General features: G+C 38.0%; 1 pseudogene; it reads right to left on the bottom strand.

Annotated features, from left to right (window-relative positions):
- Positions 1 to 1915: 1915 nt before the first annotated feature.
- LOC149258035 (germin-like protein 8-2) lies at positions 1916 to 2688 on the bottom strand (annotated as a pseudogene).
- Between the last annotated feature and the right edge of the window lie 4754 nt (positions 2689 to 7442).

Raw genomic sequence — 7442 nt, 5'->3', positions numbered from 1 at the left:
ACCTAAAGGCTAGTTGAGTTGGTTTCCTGGCGTAGTTTTTGCGGCCAATGACTGCCTATGGGAAACATGAACAACAACAGCCAAAAAAGTAACTTTGATATTAGTTTTTGTTGATAATTTATTTTTTTATAAAATTCTAGTTATTTGTCACCAAATTATCTATAAATATTATATAATTTTGTTTTATTGTTTTAGATTTATTTGTACACAAGTAATTCTGTTCTACTTTTATTTTACAAATGAAATCAAATTACATGTTAGATGTTCAATTTAAAAACTCATTATCTAATATAGTTCATTGATTCTAAAATTAGATGCATTTTAAAATAATGTGTAATAATTCTAAATAAAATTTAATTCTATAAATAATGTTTCGTTAGCACACGGTACAATTAAATATATTTTATTTATTTCAAATTATTTAGGAAAAGTTTCAAATGGTCCACCCTTGATATGTTGCATGCAAAAAAACATAAAAAAAGAACAATAACATCACCAATGGTTCTTGTTTTAAATGTATCATGGCCTATCTTTAGTATCCATGGTATCGTGAAGTGCTTGTCTCAATTATTTCAAGAGTATGGGTATGTTTGCCTCATTTGTGCTATGCATATATCATTTTAACATCATTTTTTCTCTCTATAGGATTTCATCCCTTCTCTTTTTCTCTCTCTCTATATATTTATATCTCTTTGACAATTTACAAAAAAAATGATGACGTATTTTGGGTACATGATATGCTTCCACCCTCATACATAAGGAGGCATCTATTATTGGAAATTTATTTGATTTTAGGCAAAGATGTCCTAAACTATCATTAATCCCACTTAATTTAACCAAAGTATGATTTATGGGCTCATTTTGATTGCTCAAATCATAGTTAAGTTACAATTGACCAATCTTGGGGTCAGGTTACCTTTTCATTATACATGTAAAACAGATAGGGAACAGTAGAGATTGAACTTGTACAAAATTTCCACGAAATATTTTTAATAGTAATAAGGATAGAGAGTTAAGATTTATGTTAAAGGTAGTTATGTTTTTTTTTTTTTTTAATTTGGTTTTTAAAATGTTATAAAATAAATTAAAATAAAATGTAAATATTTTGAACATGAAAAGAGTTATGGTTTTTTAATCATTTGATTTACCAATTAAGAATTTCCATGATTAAAAATTAGATTCCATTTTATAATTATTAATAATAAAATTATAAATTAATTATTTAGTATGATTTACTTTAATCTTGACGATATATATGAAATTAAGAATGATCCAACATGTTATAATCTGAGTGATAGCGAAGTGAATATGACAATGGCAAGAGGCCGTCCAAGAAGAATGAATTCTATTGCTCGTTCAATATTTTGTACATGATCGTCGAATTGTGGAAAAATCCTGTGCCAGTGATGTTTATTACTTGATCTTTTGTTCAATATTTTGTACATGATCGTCGAATTGTGGAAAAATCCTGTGTGAGTGATGTTTATTACTTGATCTTTTGTTCAATTTTTTCTATAATCTATGTAGTTCTTGGTAATTTAGGCGGTGTATCAAAGCCGTTCCTGCAGTTTTGAGTAGACTACATTTTTAAAAGAAGGATGTTGTTCTCTTTGTGAGAATGGTGGACGACTTCTTCCTCTGAACAGTTGAATATTGATTAACATGAGAAATTTCATAATCCAAATTAACACTGATATGTATTTCCAAGTCTTTGTCAATCAATCGTGTATCAAACGCAGCGTCAGATTTGAAATATTGAACTTTTATTTATATTATAATTAAACGCAGCGTCTGCTATTATAATTACGTCTCTCAGATAACAACATCGGGAGGTTGGTTTTATTTAACTATATAAATACCACCACAATTGAAGGAAGGAAAGAGCGAATAGTATTATGACAGCATCGGATCAAGATCATGAGGATGTGAACCTGCTTTGGATAATTTGGACGAGCTTGTCATCGATCTGGAAAGCTCTGGCGAGCACAGAGGCAGAAACAGGAGGAGAGGCTCCGAACAAGGCCGGCGCAACCTGCTGAGTTCCTGGATTCTGGCTGTTCAGTCCAGAGAAGGCCACTGCGTTGACAGGGCCAATGTTCTGTTGGAAATGCACAAGACCTCGAGGGAACACAAACACGTCTCCCTTCTCCAGCGTTGTGGAGAACAGAGTGTTGTTAGTGGTGATAAAGCCAACCAAGAGAGTACCCTCGATCACCACCAAGATTTCGGTGGCCCGCGGATGTGTGTGAGGAGGGTTGAGGCCGAGAGGAGCAGCGAAATCAAGGCGGACCAACGAAATTCCCAAGGTGTTTAAGCCTGGTAGCTGCGTTACAAAAGCTGGCGTTACAACGAATCCCAACTGGTTACTGGTATCTCCTGTTTATCTAGGCCCCTCAACCGGAAGTCGTCTGCTGTGACCGTCATCGCATTCTTACATGGAAACCCGTTCACAATAACTGCACAATTCAAAATATATATAAAATGTTATTCACCCATGATCAGCTAGCAGACATTCGCAAACGCACAAGACATACATAATTACAACATGGAAACATTACCATTGCTTTGCATATCAGCAACGCAAATGTCTTGTAAAGGATCTGGATCACTTGCACGCACAATAACAATACTATTCGCGTATGATAAGATCACTAGTACTGCAACTGCTAACGCCGGAAAGGATTCCATGGCTGTAACTCACTATTTTTCTTTTCTTCTATTCGAAAATAAATAGAGATGGACTGAATTTGATTATGAATGGAGAGCGTTGCTCCCTTTTATAACTATGCTAAATGACCCGGTGTTGCAGGTCCACCCACCGAATCCCCTCTGCCGCATACGACTGTGTCAGAGTTCTGGTTAGTTAGAGTCTAGAGTCTATAGTTATGTTTATATATATATGTCTGTCAGGAGGATATGGTCAGTTGCGTATTTTCTTTCGACATTCAAAAATAGAAAATGTCTACAGATTGTCTTTTAAAAATGAAAAAGTTTGGTTTCATATCACGTGTTTTACTTTTTCAAACTAAAAAAATTGTACAATGATCCGGAGTTTGTTTTAGATTGTCTTTTAAGAATGAAAAAGTCTGCCTTCATTTAACATGTTTTACTTTTTCAAACTAAAAAAAGTGTACAGTGATCCGGAGTTTGATACAGTTTGGAACTTAATATTTAATCACAAAAAATAATTAATTGATAATGGTGTTCAATATATATATATAAAGAGTAAGATTGTATTGCTTAACAAAATCATCAAAGTTTCAATGCGTAGTTTTACTATCTACTACCATTACTAGTATTTTTAAGCAATTTATTGAATGTGAAACTATATAGTTTTGCCCATCTCCCAATAGAGTTATAGAGCAATATGCCCAATGGGAAATTATATATATAATTTTGCCCATTTTATATAATTTTGCCCATTTGCCATTACAGTTATAGAGCTACCTGCCTATTGGGAAACTATATAATTTTGACCATCTGTCAATAGAGTTGTTACTCTAAAACTACAAAAATTGTAAAATCTGCACTGGAGTGTTTATGGAGTCATCATACCACAAAAGACTATCAACCAAAATTTAACAATTATGAATCAAAAGAAGTTACATCAACCAACATATAACAATTATGAATCATAAGAAGTCATACCAACCAACATTTAACAATTATGAATCAGAAGATGTGACACGTGTTTAATCTCTCGCACTAGATCCTAGAGGCGTAGACGTTGTGCTAGTGCATGGAATATGACACTCAATTTGAGCAATGAAAGTGTCCATCCTCTCCACATAGAACCACAAGTTCCACTATTCTCTTTTCACATCATCAAGGCTAGCAAAAACATTATACCTATCATCTCGTTTTTCCATAAGAATACTTCCTATCAAGGTTTCCTTTTTCCAATAACAACTAATGAAAAAATACTACTCTTTTAAGTGTGGCTAGTGTCCGAAATCCACTGCCCACATTCCTCCACTAGCTCTGAATCTGAGAAGAAATGTCTTTCTCTAGCTGCTGTTGGGCACCAAATTGGCCTATCTTTTCCCTGCATTTCCACTCCTCTTTTCATCCCTTTTGTATTCGTTCGCATATATTTACTGTGTAAAACTATGAGGTAATTCCCCCTTTTATCGTCTCTTGGGATATTTAATTAATGGAGTAGAGTCATGAGGGTTTTACCTATGCGAACCACTAAGACATGTTATGACCGCCGATTATGGAGCGCAGGTGTTGACCGCACAGCATATCGCAGCAGTTCCGTGATTCACACAGCTGATCGACCACGACGAAACAACATAATTGATTTGTAGCTGGTCCCAACCCATTTTTGAATCATTCCTGTTCTTGCTCTCTCAGTGCTAGTGCTGTGATGGAACTGATGTATATCTTTAGGAATATAGTTTCTAGGTTTTGGGGAGAGTTGTTATTCTCCTTTGTACTGTATAAAAGACAGGCCATTCTTGTATCAAAACTTAGTCAGACCCTGCATTGTATTGTAACAACATTATTCAGACTAATAAGATACAAGCCTTTTTGTCGATCTATCGTTCGTTATGAGTAACGCAACCCTGATCAGAGAGCCAGGCCTGCTTTTCTGATCAAGTGTTGCGTGTTTCCTTGCTTTGTGTGTATTGTTTATTGTTGTGTTTATTTCTTGTTTGTTGTCGCAGATTCCTTAGGTAACTGTGAATACCTTTTTAAGTTCTGCAGTTGAGTTTTTATTTCTATTTCAACAATGCTTTGATTGGTGATCACGAACCCTTGGTCGATGACAGATTGTAACCTTGCCCCTGCACATACCTTGCGTGTTTCCTTGAAAAGAATACGCACCTGGATTGATACATTAATGTAGGAAAAGGGGTGGATAAATTGTTCATACCTGGACACCAACTTTTTGGCGTCGTTGCAAGGGAGGCTAATGAGGTGCAAGACACGATCTGTATTAACAAAAGGGTCAATCTCTCATCTTAGGGAGAGAACGAACTTTCTCACTCTACTCAGGTCCTCAGCGTAGGTATTTCATTTATTTCGTGTTTTTATTATTTCCTGTTTTATTAGGGCTGATCTCTTGGCCTGGGGAGGGAGGAGTCCTTTGATGCCCTACTCCAGGCTCTGAGCTTAGATTTCCCTTACATTTTTGTGTTTTCAATTTCGAGAACACCAATCTCTCGCTCTGGGGAGGGAGGGGTCCTTTGACGCCCTACTTCAAGTCTTGAAGTGTTAGGTTTTCTCGTGTGTGTGTTATTTTCTTGGTTGGGTTCTTGTCCCAGGGAGGGAGGAGTCTTTTGACGCCCTCCCCCAGGCCCTGAACCCTAGGTTCCTATTTTCTTTTCTTTTTTTTCCATTAACTGCCCTCTTTTCAACGTGATCTCTCGTCCTGGGGAGGGAATGGTCTTTTGACACCCTACTCCAGGCCTTGAGCATTTTGGTTTGATCGCAACATTTGTCACCACACCAACTTGTATGAACAGAGAGCCAAATAAAAGGGGCAGAGGGAGAGCCCCAAATAAGGGAGGACATGATTTGGGAAGGAACACTTATATCCAGCAAATCATTGCAAAAGCTGAGTCAAAGGTGTCTTCCCGTGCAACCTTGAGGCCATGTGCACAGACAAAATTTGAGGGAAAATCTGTAGAACAACCAGTCCTATTCACAACACCCCCTACTGATTCGATACAACAGACCCTTCCAGCAATCGGGGAGACAAGCAACATTACGCTTGTTAAAGGGATCCCATTGCTTGTAACATAAGAAGAAGAAGTTGCAAGTAAAGCGTCCAAAGGAACGATCCATCCCAGTAGGGAAGAAGGAGTTGCAGAGAGGAGATCTGAAGGATCCAACCACTATGGCGGGGAGGAAGAGATTGTAGAGACATTTCTATCACCAAAGGATAGAGGAAGTGCTGTTAAGGCAGCTAGAACCCCTTTGATAAAATCCCTTCCTGCGGAGCCTGCTGAAATCCCTAGTGAGTATTGGAGGATATTCATGGCACCTACAACCTCTACTATTGACTTCCCAATTGGGGATTTAGGGACTGGTGCACCAACAAAACCCATTCCTCTAACAACTTTACCCAGTTTCCATGGGCTTACTTCAGAAGACCCTAACACGTTTTTGTTCGAATTTGACATTGTGTGTCGAGGGTATGATTACATAACAAATGCTTAGAAATTGAAAATCTTTCCTGCTACGCTAAAAGGGACAACCCTGCAGTGGTTTATGGGTCTTGCGGGAAGGTCTATCACCACATGGGAGGAGATGAGAATTGCTTTCTTGGAGAAGTACCAGGACTACTGTAAATCACGGGATATTAAAGAAGAGATTTGACACAGAAAGAGGACGAAAATATGGAAGACTGTGTGGAATGCTTTAAATACAAATTGCAGAGATCAGGTCACTCTGACCTAGATAAGGACATTTTGAAAATTATCCTTCTCCGGGCTTTCTCAGAAGACTCTTTGGAATTGTTGAATATAGTCGGGAAAGGGAGATATACCAAAGGAGAACTTTGATACCATCTCTAAGTTGTGTATCCAATGCTCAAGAGGAGTTGCAAGGAATAAACAAGGGATTCGATCAACAAACGTATCTGGCGGAGGTGTTACAAAAGCAGAAATTGGGAATTTGTTTGACAACCTGAGGACTGATATCCTGAGTACTTTGTCTGAACAGATAGACATGCTGCAGGTAAAACAGAAACATCTGGAATTGGAAAGAACTATGGCCGTATTTTTCCCAACTTGCAGGAAGAAACACCCACAGAGGGAATGTCCATTAAACTCCGTAGAAGAATGTGAAATCTGTGAGCTGAATCTTGTGACAAGTTCATGCCCATCCTTGCCAGGACTAAAAGCAGCTTTTCAAGGGACAGGCGAAGAGATGGAGCAGCTGTACTTTATGGGACCTAAAAAGCCATGGCAACCTCAGCCATCAATGGGAAATCAAGGTATGTTTCCTGATCCATCTCAATATTTTAGAAATTTTAATATGGGTCCCCAGACCATGCCTTATCCGCCCACGTCACCCCAGTACCAGTTTCCACCTTGGCAGCGGTGGGCTCCTCAAGCTAGTTCAACTTCCTCATGGGCTTCGAACTGGTGGGGACCTTCTCTTCCTGGTCAGTTTCCCCAGTCAATGCCACAACAACAAATTCAGTTGACCTCTAATGTGCCTCGTGGTAATCAACTTGTTCGTCCCCAACTCCCTATCCAACCCAATCCGAATCCTAATAATAAAGGGGCTCAACAAGCTGACACCCTCAACCTACCTTCATATAGCATCTCTACCGCATAATTATATGAGATGAATTTACGATCTGGGCAAACAGTAGATGCTCAACCCTCACATGTTATCATTGAATAGATTGACAGTAAGGAAAAGGAACCAAAAATGGTTGAAGAGGAACCAAACTCAGTAAACAAAAATTATACACCTCCTCAACC

This window comes from Pinus tabuliformis, chromosome 6, assembly GCF_031772625.1.
Source record: "Pinus tabuliformis cultivar Carrire ecotype Pingquan chromosome 6, CPIR1, whole genome shotgun sequence".
NCBI lineage: Eukaryota > Viridiplantae > Streptophyta > Pinopsida > Pinales > Pinaceae > Pinus > Pinus tabuliformis.
This window is presented reverse-complemented; position numbering and strand designations above follow the sequence as displayed.